At 48.9% G+C, this 13,316-nt stretch overlaps 1 protein-coding gene and 1 long non-coding RNA gene across 7 annotated transcripts in view; one reads left to right on the top strand and one right to left on the bottom strand.

Moving 5' to 3' along the window:
* RIMBP2 (RIMS binding protein 2) overlaps positions 1–13,316 on the top strand; it is a 262,379-nt gene that overhangs the window by 112,601 nt on the left and 136,462 nt on the right. The gene's annotated exons all lie outside the window — the stretch shown is intronic.
* On the bottom strand, positions 9,767–12,902 carry LOC125961232 (uncharacterized). Its single transcript, XR_007471661.1, has 3 exons — positions 12,747–12,902; positions 11,684–11,899; positions 9,767–10,594 (listed from the first exon to the last, which is right to left on the bottom strand). It is a non-coding gene; the product is annotated as an uncharacterized LOC125961232 (long non-coding RNA).

Below are 13,316 nucleotides of genomic sequence, written 5' to 3'. Positions count from 1 at the left end.
AGAAGGGTCTTGAGCTCCTCTTGCTGGGTCCCCTGAGATATCCTGGGTTTGTCGTCTGGCAAGGTTGGCTGCTGAACTTGGCTTTGGGTGTTTCGAGACCCCACCATCCCAGCTGACAGTAGCCCGAGGCTATTTCTGTTGCTTGCAAAGGAAGAAGCTTGACTAAGGTGCAGGGGAGGGAGATGTTAGATTTCAAATGATTAGGAATTCTTTTGGCTGATACGTGGCATCGGACGGCAGTTCTGTGACAGCAGTTCTCCTTTTCCTTCTTTGACACATGGCAGGTGATCTTGACAAGATGGCTTCAAGGCGCGGATAAGAGGGACTGAGGCTTATTTGAAAGACACACTTGTATCACTAGGGGTCGAGTCAGGAGACGGAGACCACACCAGTTATTTCAACACAGAGAATTATATATGTATATACACATACACAAGCAGAACTGTGAATCGGGTATTAGAGAATGACAAAGGCAGAAAGGGGGATGCTGAGTGGCTAATATTATGAACATTCAGAGGCATGGTGGATGGGACCCAGAGCCTCAAGTGAGGGCTGCTGACTGTTGCTGGTCCCCCAGGGGACACAATGATGGGAGAACTCCAAGTAGGCACCAACTGCTGCTCTTGGAACAACCTGCCCGTGTCCAGTTAAGTGCCGGGGCAGGGACAACAGTGACGGAAAGCCTAAGAGATGATGCCCTTCTCCTTCCTCCATCCTTCCTGTCTCCCTAGCACCCCATACTGGCGGAGTCAGACAGGGAGCAGAGGAGAGAGGGTGGGCTTGAGTGCCAGACAACACCCCTTCCCACAAGGGTACCAGAATGCACAGGACTGTCAATCATAATATAGTGGCATTATAAACCCTAATTTATAGGAAAAGAAACAAACTAATAAACATCCACATACTTTATTAGTAGTGACAGATTGACTGTAGGACAGTTGACCTTGCCTTATAATCATACACCTGTGTGCCAGACCCCCTGCCTGAAAACCTCAGGTCTAGAAACATGTTTTTGTGTCTTTAAATCACTGTTGTGTCTTATGAATCTACAGGATGTAAGTATATTGATATGAATACATTCTCATTATAACATTTTCAACACTTTAGATATTTCAAAAGATCCCTTTGTTATAAAGAATTTTTGTTCTCCTGGACTGTATTTTGTGTTTCAGACTTTTCCAAAGTGAACCACTGTTTACATAAGCAAGTTAAATCTGGTCACAACTCTTTTATTTTTTAATTTTTAAAATTCAAGTATAGTTGATTTACAATGTTATGTTAGTTTCAGGTGTACAGCAAGGTGCTTCTGAAAAAGAATATGTATATTTCAGATTCTTTTCATTTGTAGGTTATTACAAGATATTGAAGATAGTTCTCCGTACTATACAGTAGTAGGTCCTTGTTGTTTATCTCTTTTATACACAGTAGTGTGCATCTGTTAATCCCAAACTCCTAATTTATCCCCCCAGCCCCTTTTCCATTTGGTAACCATGAGATGGTTTTCTATGTCTGTGGTCACAAATCTTTATACCAACTTTCCTCACTCCTTTTAGTCTCTTTATACTCCCCCTCCCAACTCCTTCTGCCCTAAAAGTATCTTCTCTTCTCTCCTGTTCTGTACACTTAACCCCGCCCTAACTGCCCAAGTTGTAGGTGTAGCTGGTTCACAGATTTAACTCCTCATTGATGACAGATTCCACTGCATGGCGCTGAGTAGGAGCCTGTATTTGACAAACTGCTGGATACAAAGTGTGTTGTCTCCAGTACAAGTTTTCAGCTGTTTCCCACTCCTCCTTGAGAGTCAAAGCAATATTACTTAAAAGCCCATCCAATATGGCCGGGGATCGGTTCCTTCTCCCCATCTGTCCAGCAAAGTTGGGGCGTTGTGTGGTTACAACCTGGAGATACACGGTTTCTATTTATTTCATTAACTGTTCTTCTTCTTTTTTAAAAATAATTAATTAATTAATTATTTTTGGCTGCGTTGGGTCTTTGCTGCTGCACGTGGGCTTTCTCTAGTTGCAGCGAGCGGGGGCTACTCTTCATTGCGGTGCGCGGGCTTCTCATTGCGGTGGCTTCTCTTGTTGTGGAGCACGGGCTCTGGGTGCGTGGGCTTCAGTAGTTGTGGCTCGCGGGCTCTAGAGCGCAGGCTCAGTAGTTGCGGCGCACGGGCTTAGCTGCTCCGTGGCATGTGGAATCTTCCCGGGCCAGGGCTCAAACCCATGCCCCCTGCATTGGCAGGTGGATTCTTAACCACTGTGCCACCACAGAAGTCCCTGACTATTCTTCTTGTGTTAACTTTTGTGCTGCTGTGTGAACAAGTGTGGCTCCAATAAATAAAAAGATCTACAGAGTGAGGCCCCATACATGTTTTGGAGCCAAAAATATTCAGAGAGAGGAGGAAATGGGTCTGCTTTGTAGCTGAAATATCAGCAGAAACACTGAGTTATCCTACAGATATCAAGAAAGTGGGGAATGGCTTGGTGCTTTTCTAAGATGAGAAAGGCCGGTCATCTCCATGTTTATCTATTTAATTTACAACAATTTATTGAGCCGCTGTTCTTTTCCAGGCCCTGCTGTAGGTGCTGGGATCCTTTGAAAACAAAGCAGAACTCTCCCACAGAACTCCCATTCTACTGGGGACAGACAGAAAACAATAATACGTAATCAAAAAGCAAGAGAGTGGACTTGCTGGCTCATGTGATAATTCTGTGTTTATGAACCTCCAGACTTCTTCCACAGTAGCTGTACTGCTTCCCAGGCCTGCTAGCAATTTCTGCACATTCTCACTGACACTTGTAATTTTCCTTTTTTTTTTTTTTATTATAACCATCTCAGTGGGTGTGAAGCGGTGTCTCCTTGTGGTTTTGATTCGCATTTCTCTAATGACTAAGGATGTCGGGCATCTTCTCAGATGCTTGTGGGCCGTTTATTGGACTATATGCCACCAGGTTGTTTATGTTACAAGGGTTAATTTTATTTTTTGTGAATCTCACCTCAGTTTTTTAAAAAATCTTTAAAAGAAGTCAAAGATGTTGCATACTTTAATGGGAAATGTTTTGGAAAAAATATAGTGTTTAGGGGACCAGGGACACGAGATGGGGAGGAGCTGGCTGGAAGGAAGTTGGAGATTTTTTTTTTTTTTTTGGCGGTGCGCGGGCCTCTCACTATCGCGGCCTCTCTTGGTGCGGAGCAACAGGCTCCGGACGCGCAGGCTCAGCGGCCATGGCTCACGGGCCCAGCCGCTCTGCGGCATGTGGGATCTTCCCGGACCGGGGCATGAACCCGCGTCCCCTGCATCGGCAGGCGGACTCTCAACCACTGTGCCACCAGGGAAGCCCAGAAGTTGGAGATTTTTGAAAAGGTGGCAGGGTGGCCTCTGCAAAGAGAGAAAATATGAGCCAAGACTGGAGGGGTAGAGGAGTTACAGCCAAATAGATTTCTGGGAGAACAGCTTCCCAGGTAGGAAGGACAGCCAGCGCAAAGGCCCTGAGGCAGGGACTGCCTGGCGTGTTTCAGGAACAGCAGGCACAGCTAAAGCAGAATGAGCGGGGAGGAGGGGGGGATGTAGCAGGAAATGAGGTCCAAGAACTCAGATCATACAGACATTTGTAGGCCTTGGAGGAGTTTGGCTTTTTTTGTAGAATTAAATGGAAAACCTCACTACAAATAACTCAATTTCATTTCTTTTTATGGCTAAGTAATATTCCAGTGTATATATGTGGTGGATGGACCTAGAGACTGTCATACAGAGTGAAGTAAGTCAGAAAGAGAAAGACAAATACCGTATGGTAACATATATATATATGGAATCTAAAAGAAAATGGTTCTGAAGAACCTAGGGGCAGGACAGGAATAAAGATGCAGACGTAGAGAATGGACTTGAAGAAACAGGGGTGGAGAAGGGTAAGCTGGGACGAAGTGAGAGAGTGGCATGGACATATATACACTACCAAACGTAAAATAGATAGCTAGTGGGAAGCAGCCGCATAGCACAGGGAGATCAGCTCCGTGCTTTGTGACCACCTAGAGGGGTGGGATGGGGAGGGTGGGAGGGAGACGCAACAGGGAAGAGATATGGGGATATATGTATACGTATAGCTGACTCACTTTGTTATAAAGCAGAAACTATAAACACGACATTGTAAAGCAATGATGTAAAAAAAAAAAAGAAAGAAAGAAATGGAAAACTACTGCAGGGTTTTGAATGGAAAAATGATGTAAGCTGACTTACAGTTTCAAAGGAGCCCTAGCAGCTGTGTGGGTGGAGGGAGATATGGTATTACGATAAGGCAGGAGGGATGCTGGTTGTATATACACCCCAATTACTACTCAGTTTGCATAGGGGATGATTTAGCCATGGGTTTGAAGCAGCTGACCTGGTTTAACTAACATCATGGAAAAAATAATTGCTCTCGTATAGAGCCCTGGCTGCAATAAGGTGTACTGGTTTACCCTTTCAAAGGATATTAGCATTTATATAAAAGCTCGCAACACAGACTCAATTATGTTACCATTTTTATATTTTGTTCCCTGTGTACCTCCTCTGTTCATTCCTTTGAATGACATCATTAGTAACTGGCGATGAATCCCAAACCTTCTCCTATTAACTTTTTTTTTCGTTGCGGCACGCGGGCCTCTCACTGTTGTGGCCTCTCCCGTTGCGGAGCACAGGCTCCGGACGCGCAGGCTCAGCGGCCATGGCTCACGGGCCCAGCCGCTCCGCGGCACGTGGGATCTTCCCGGACCGGGGCACGAACCCGTGTCCCCTGCATCGGCAGGCGGACTCCCAACCACTGCGCCACCAGGAAAGCCCTCCTATTAACTTTTGATCTGGAAATTCAACCCCATCGACCTTGAGACACACATTTGATCTTTCCTTGCGTTTTGCATTTGAACCGATTCCGCTTCCTCATGTTCAAGCTAATTATTGGACGTGGAGCCGGAGGTGTCACCTAGATATCTTGTTGAGAAAAAGCCTCAGTGGGAGCCTAGGAACGTGTTCCAAGCGTCTGGCAGTTCACTTCTTTGTGGAGGAAAAACGTACCCCGGTTTAAAGGGCACCGGAAATATTACAAAATCCACTGGGTGGGTCCTTTCGTGTCACCTGCACTTAAGACTTCTAAGTGGTGTTTGAAAAGCCCGCTTAGATTTAGAACGGAATACAAGGTAACAGTTTTTCCACGCATGCCTTTTGTGCCGCGTGAGTGGGTTTACAGCTTCTAGTTTAGTCCTGGGTTAGACAGAAAGATCAGATCAGCCGAGTCCAGAGCGGACTCCACCAGCCGTCAGTCACAGCAGGTCACACTGTCAGAGGTTTCTGTTTAGATTTTATTAAATGCACAGCGAGTTACTCCTGGCCCAGCGATTTTCCTCTGCCTTTCAAATTCCCTGCACTCTGGCAGGTGCCCAGTGGAACTCTGACAAGCTGTCAGACCCAGGCGATTCCTACGGAACTGACATGACATCTGGTTGCTTATTAACATCCGTTTCCACCCCCCCCACCCACTTATTCCTGCCAAACTGCTTTCCAGGTGGCTCCCATGCTCTCAGTCTGTGCACCCACCCTGCAGCCAGGGTCCATCTCCCCTGGTTTTAGAGCCGCCCAAGACAGTCTAAGCCTCAGACATTGCACTGTGTTTTGTCTGAGTTCCCGTGCTGCCGTGTATACCAGCTGTTTGCCCCAAAGCAAATTACCCCCCTCTCCAAGCCTCAGTTTCCCTCTCCATAAAGTGGGTGCAATGATCGTGTTAAGAGGTGACGTTTCATGTGTGTTTACCATGCTGTAAGTGCTCTGCATAGATTTCCGCACGTGGATGACTAGTTCCACGTGTGGAACAACTCCGCGTGCACAACTCCCCGAGGCAAGTGTCCTTTTTTATCTTACAGCTGAAGCATCTGAGGTGTAGAGCAGGTAGGTAGCTCGCTCAAGGTCCTCTAGTTGGAAAGTGGTGGAGTTGGTGAGTGTCTATAGACAGGTAAATGGATAGAGAAGGCGTATGTCTACTGTGGAATAGTGTTCAGCCACGAGAAAGGAGGAAATCCTGCCATCTGCAACGTAACGGACCTTGAGGACATCATGCTAAGAGAAAGAACCAGAGAAAGACAAATACTGTATGATACCACTTATGCGTGGAACGTGAAAAAGCCAGATTCATAGAAACAGAGAGAAGAAAGGCAGTTGTCAGGGGCTGGAGGGGTGGGGATGTGTGAAAGTGGTCCAAGGAACAACTTCCATCTGCAGGGCGAGTCAGTTCTGAGAATCTGATGTACAGCATGGTGATCAGAGTTAACAGCACTGCATTACATAGACTTGAAATTTGCTAAGAGAGCAGATCTTAAATGATCTCATCACACACACAGATGGTAACTATGTGAGGTGATGGAGGTGTGAACTAACCTTATTTAGTAATCATTTCACTTTATCTATACATGTATCAGATCATCATTGTACACCTTAAACTTACACAGTGTTACATGTCAATTCCATCTCAGTAAACCTGGGGCCGGGGAAAGAAAGCAGTGGAGTTGAAATCCAAGCCCTCGCTAGTTTCAGGGTGGTGAGACTTCCGAGCCGGGATCCTTGGTCACCGAACCCTGCAGCCGCAGAGCCGTGAAGACGGAAGGTCTCGTGCAAGTCAGGATCCCACAGCCGTGCTGAGTGCGCGGTCTGCCCTTGGCTGGTGGGAACTGTGGCTGTTAAGAGAAGTCTGGGTTTACTTGACAATTTCAGTATCATGACCAAGTAGATAAATTATTTGAGAAAATATAGTGTGGACGGTAAAATACAGCAGCATTTCAGCAACGGAAAGTGTCGACCCAGAAGGTGGCCAGAAACGCGGATCGCAGAAATATAGCAGCATTTCAGCAGGGGAAAGTGTCGACCCAGAAGGTGGCCAGAAACGCGGATCGCAGGCTCCTTCCTACCGCTCCTTCCTTCTACCAGTAGATCAGAATCTCCTTTTCCACAAAGCGACTCAGTGGCCCTTTGGGACTTGGGAAGGGCTCCTGTCAGGCCACCTGCCCCTTGCACTTGAACCCAGAGCAGTGAGTTAAGGTAGGGCTGACTTCACCGCTGCCCTGTCCCTCCTCTCTCAGACTCTCCATCCTTAGGTTGACAGGACATACTTCTACTTGGGTCCCCGGAGCCGGCTCTGACTCTTCTGCTACAAACCTGCTTGATGAGTACTGGACCTCCGTAGGCCGCAGGTGGCCAGTGGCGGCTCTCCCTCTGTCACCATCGCTGGGAGGGAGGGAATTCATGCCTTTAATCTCAGGAAGTGGGAGAGCACAGCTCCACCCCAGCAGCTGTGTTTGTTTGCAGAGAGAGGTGTGTTTGTCGGTGATCACAAAACATTATGAGGCCATACATCCAAACTGATCATAACCGTGGAGATGTTTATTTTCAGACTTATCTGAGGTGCTAATGGCTCCCATGTCGTTAGTGAGCTATTCTCCGTGAGACAATGAGAGAGAATGATTCGGGTGGGTTTGGTCAGCTGAAAAAACGCTCAGGAATGGCCCCAGGAAAATTGACTGTGCTGTTAATTTGTTTGTTTCATTCCTGGGTGAACAGAATCAAATCATGGGCAACCTAATGATAGTAACAATAGGCTAATAGTCAGTGAGCGTGTGCTCTGTCCAGGCCCTGTTCTGAGCTCTGTCTTTGGTACATACTTATACCTGTTTGCTTAGTTATCTATCACAGCGACCCCATGACATGGGTGACATTGTCACCTGCACTTTTCAGAGGGGGAAATGGAGTTACGGGGGCTAAAGAGATTGCTCAAAGCCGCTACCACATGGGCAGGGAGAGGGCAGCTGTGGAGCAAGGTCACTGTACTGACCACACACAGCTCCAGGGACAAAACATAATCAACAGTGTAGCTTTTTATCAGCCTCTCAAGGTAGCCGTATTAGTCACCTACTGCTCTGTAATGAATCATCCCAAAGTCAGTGGCGTGGGACCACACGCACTGTCTCACAGTTTCTGAGGGTCAGGAATCCAGGCTCAGCTTAGCTGGGTCTCTGGCTCAGGGTCTATCATGAGTTTGCAGTCAAGCTGTCCGCTGGGGCAGCAGGCATCTCACTGGGGTGAGATTCTCTGCCCAACTCACTCACCTGGCCGTGGGCAGGTCAGGAGATCACCCCCAGCTCACTCACCTGGCCGGGGGCAGGTCAGGAGATCACCCCCAGCTCACTCACCTGGCCGGGGGCAGGTCGGGAGATCACCCCCAGCTCACTCACCTGGCCGTGGGCAGGTCAGGAGATCACCCCCAGCTCACTCACCTGGCCGGGGACAGGTCAGGAGATCACTTCTAGCTCACTCACCTGGCCGTGGGCAGGTCAGGAGATCACCCCCAGCTCACTCACCTGGCCGTGGGCAGGTCAGATCACCCCCAGCTCACTCACCTGGCCGGGGGCAGGTCAGGAGATCACCCCCAGCTCACTCACCTGGCCTGGGGCAGGTCGGGAGATCACCCCCAGCTCACTCACCTGGCCGTGGGCAGGTCAGGAGATCACCCCCAGCTCACTCACCTGGCCGGGGGCAGGTCAGGAGATCACCCCCAGCTCACTCACCTGGCCGGGGGCAGGTCAGGAGATCACTTCTAGCTTATTACTCACCTGGCCGGGGGTAGGTCAGGAGATCACCCCCGCTCACTCTCCCAGCTGCTTCAGGCTTAGCTCCGTGCTGGCTCTTGGTCGCAGACGTCTACATGGGGCTCCCCACAAAGCCTTTTGCCACATGACAGCTGCTTCTCCCCAGAGTGAGGGACGCAAGGCGAGAGAGAGAACCGGAGACGCCCTACAGTCTTTTAATGACCTAATCTTGGAAGTGGCACGCCATCAACAGTGCGAGTGGTGAATAAGCGGGGAATATTGATACAATTTTGGACAAAAAACCCAGAGAGAGTTACTGAGCTACGTCCTCCCACTTTAAAGACCCCAGCAGACGGGGAGATGGGAGCAGTCGCAAAGGAAGCGGTCCGGCGACCAAGGCGCCACGGTGTTGGGGGTTCAGTGCGGACTGCTGCACCGCGTCTGAGGCAAGATGTATATGAGTGTGGGGCTGGGGGGTGGGGCCGGAGACACCGCAGGGGCCACAGCTTTCTGACCTTTGGACTTGAAGCCCGGATTTTAAGTTGTGCGCCCAGACCTGGCCTCACTGCGCACGTTCTCAGGACCCGCCCATTTGCGAGGCACTTTTATAAAGGATCTTCAGTCTGCAGTGGAATGGCTTGGGTGGAGGACACCATTCATTCCACCAGCTCTGGCTGGAAAAGAGTGGGTCTTCCAGCACTGATCAGCTGGTCCTCTTGGGGCCTGGGTGCGTGACACCCTCCACCCAGGGAACTCTCGCGCCCCGGCAGCACTGACCCCACCCCGGACCACGCTGGAGGACCGGCTGCTGACGAGGATGGAAAGGTTTCTGTTAAAAGAGCAATCATGAAAACAAACATTTTTGCTGTCTGAGTGGCCCAGGCTCAGGGCTGAGAGGAATCCTGCCTTCCTGGCGACCAAGTCTGTCCTCATTTGACCAGTTAAAAATGCACCTGGGGGCTTCCCTGGTGGCGCAGTGGTTGAGAGTCTGCCTGCCGATTCAGGGGACGCAGGTTCGTGCCCCGGTGCGGGAAGATCCCACATGCCACGGAGCGGCTGGGCCCGTGAGCCATGGCCGCTGAGCCTGCGCGTCCGGAGCCTGTGCTCCGCAACGGGAGAGGCCACAACAGTGAGAGGCCCACATACCGCAAAAAAAAAAAAAAATGGGGTAACAGTAGTGCCCACCTTATGGTGTTTGGTAACTTAAAATAGATACAGATAAAAGGCTTAGAACGGCACCTACTTAGGGGTTCAGTGCTTGTGAGTTATTGTTTCTGCTTCTCCAGTTGGACAGAGGGTAGACAGGAGAGCTGATGTCTCTTACACAGTCAGAGAGAAAGAATCCATTGAAAATATTCTATCATCTGTCTGTCTATCTATCTGTCTATCATCTATCATTTATATCTATCCATCATCTGTCTATCTATGTATCTGTCTCTCTTGCGGGAGGGTTAGATAATGAAGTAGGCATTTCATTGTTTTGAGGAGAAGTACATTCCGTCCCGTATTCTCCGACCCAGACATTCTTTTATGCCGATCTGGCGTCGCCCGCACTCACCGATGCAGTTTACTGTCCCTGGTGCTTCTCTCCTGTCTTTACCCAGATCCACAGACTTACCCTGCCTGCATGTTCATAGGCAGGCTGGTGGTGCGTGTGTCGGTGTGCTAGGGCTGCCGTAACAAAGGGCCACGAAGAGGGTGAACTAAACAGAAATTTACTTTCACGCAGTCCGGAGAGCAGGAGTCTGAGGCCACGGTGTCTGTCAGGGGGGCAGGCTCCTTCTGGAGGAGGTTGAGAAGGGGCTTCTCCGGGCTTCTGGGGGCGGCTGGCAATCCTTGGCTCACAGGCGTCACCCCGCCGTCTGCTCTCATGTTCCCGTGGCGCTCTCCCTGGGTGTGTGTCGATGTTCAGGTTTTCCGTTTCGTAAGGATGGCAGGCGTATTGCATCTGGCCCAGCCTTCTCCAGTATGACCTCATCTTAACTAATTACATCTGCAAGGACACCATGTAAAAATAGGGTCACATTCTCAGTTTCTGGGTGCTAGGACTTCAGCATATGAATTTTGGGGATACACAATTCAAACAATAACAGGGTAAAGCCATTTCCTCTGGGTCAGGACACTGAGACTCAAAGAGGTGATACGTCTTTTAAGCCTTGGCCCTTGAGATCCAGTAATGCCGGGTCACACCCGATGGTCTTGTGCTCTGCGTTCTCCCTCCTGACCTCCTGACCCACTTGCAGTCCTCTCCATCCCATCCCGTGACCCCAGGAGCTGATCCTGTGCACTGCCCCACCTGGGCTCCCGGCCCTGGACCTTCCAGGTGGGTTCGTCCAAAGAATAGAACCACCCCGAGGTTGAAGGGCGGTGGGAGAGAGGTCAGGGGTTTCTTCCCCTCCCCTTCCCTCCCTGGATGCGGTATTTCTGGCCGGGCTGCACCCTACCCTTGTGGTTCCAGCTTGTCCCCTTGTCCCTTCAGGCACAGCGCTGGTAGTGGCCTCCCACGGTGCCTGAGCACGGGGTCCCTGCCCCTCCCTTGTGGGACATCCACCCTCCCCACACCCTTCTAAACAGTTCTTTAACTGTTTAAAAGCCCAGCTGGAGGAGCCGTCTGTTTCCAGATAGCACCCTGATTGATACCACTTCCCAAGTTCCCATCATTTGTGTTAGACACATGGTAAAAGAAAAATGATGCAAAGAGCTAGAATGGATTACAAGTCTCCAGGGCTGCTTGGAAACCCCTTGATCTATTGGCTGTGAATCTATCCTGTGCAAGCAATGAAAGGAGCAGGTCATGGCTGCATTGCTTCTTATTCTTAATGAAGATCTGGCCAAAGGGAGCGCATATATATGCCACCAGGGAAGTCCTGCTGTGATGTGATGACAACACACACACACACACACACACACACACACACACGCACACACGCCAAAGAACCCTACTTTTTAAAAATAGAATCTCTTGAAGCCAGGAACCAAAGTACAGCAGGCCTTGAACCCTAGTCAGAATCGAATACACCGCGGTTAATTCTGTTCATTTTCTCTCCTCCTTTCCAAAGGACAAGGGGGCCCAGAAACTCACCTGCGGTGCCTTGCGGTTGCCGTGGCAACCGCGGATGTGCCTGTGGGCGCCGCTTCCTCTGTGTGCGTGGCAGTGAGCCTGGCTTGTTGAAGTGCATTTCTGGGCGCTGGGCTGCACGGGGGCCTTTTATGATGTCGCTCACAGTGGAAGCAGATGATTATTAAGTTGCGCCAGACATGGAGCATCATTTTCAAGATCTCAGACAATCTCCCTCCTCTGGTTTGTGTGGCCTTGCACAGGCAGCTTTGTGTCTTTGCCGTTTTATATAGAAATCCTTCCAAGGTCAAAGTCATAATAACATCATAAAACGTCTCCCGTAAATCAGTGGTGAGGCTGTTGATTGAATATTGGTCCTCCCTCCACCCCCACCCCCCTAAGATAGGTCCCCCGTTAAATGATAAGCCATTGAAATTGTTTTCTGGGGAAATAGATATATTTACACTTTGGTTAGTTGCCACGTCGTGTATTTCTCTGTAATATGATCATGTCTTTGCCATCAAATGAAATGCAGTGGTGTGTGCTCAGAGCTGCATTTATGATCCTTGAGTTCATTAGATGGAATAAACTTCAGAGGCTCAAATATAAATATTAAAGGTCATTTGTGTCCAAGACAGTGAGGGATATAGAATGTGAAGCCCTTGCTGTTCCTGATTTTGCCTAACGGCTGCCATAACCAGAGGCTGAAATGGGCTTGTGGAATTTTTTTTTCCTGCGAGTCCTTTATGCTGAATCTTTCCTGATGTATCTTAACAGAGGCAGGAGCTCGCCAAGAGGACCCAGGGCAGGGTAGTGGTGAGGCGCCGAGCCCTGGAGCAAGATTACCTACTTGGGTTCAGGTCCCGGCTTTGCCTTCGCCTCTCTGTGACGTCAGGCAAAAGCCATCTTACCTGCTGCGCCTCAGTCTTTGCTCTACGAAATGGGCATGGTGATAGCACCTACCTCACAGAGCCATTATGAGCCTTGAATAAATCAGTGTTTCTAAAATGGTCAGAACAGCACACGATAAATGAATCTGAATGTTTGTCCAATGAATAAAATAAATATTTAAGAATGCCGTTCACACCGGGGATGCTGTACACAGAGAGGAAAGACCAGTGAAGACACAAGGGAGAAGGGGGCCATCTGCAAGCCAAGGAGAGTGGACTCAGAAGATACCTAACCTATGAACACCTTGATCTTGAACTTCCAGCCTCCAGAACTATGAGAAAATACATTCTGTTGTTTACCCACCCAGTCTGTAGTACTTTTGTTATGGCAGTCCTAGCAAACTAATATTGTTGTGTATAAGAATACTGTAGAAATGAAATTTTAAAAAAAGAATGCTATTCAATAGTGCTTTCACTAACAACTTCTCTCATCCAGTTTTATTCTTCAGCCTAGGAACTGTCGTTGAGTCATGAGAGTGATGATAATATGGTCACGTTAAGAGGACTGTGTATTATATCCATTTTCCATAACCGCAAACATGAGATTTCATATCTAGCTTATATCCTTTCTCTACCAGGTTGTTTTGTTTTTTTTTTTTTAATCTCAGGAGAGTCACTAAAGATACTTGAATGATGGAACAGGAAGATAGTAACTTCTAGTGTTTTCTCTGACCACTTGCTATGTCCTAGGCATTGTAGCAAGTGTT

This window comes from Orcinus orca, chromosome 15, assembly GCF_937001465.1.
Source record: "Orcinus orca chromosome 15, mOrcOrc1.1, whole genome shotgun sequence".
NCBI classification, from domain to species: domain Eukaryota; kingdom Metazoa; phylum Chordata; class Mammalia; order Artiodactyla; family Delphinidae; genus Orcinus; species Orcinus orca.
The sequence above is the reverse complement of the archived record's forward strand: the minus strand, read 5'-3'. Positions and strand labels throughout refer to the sequence as shown.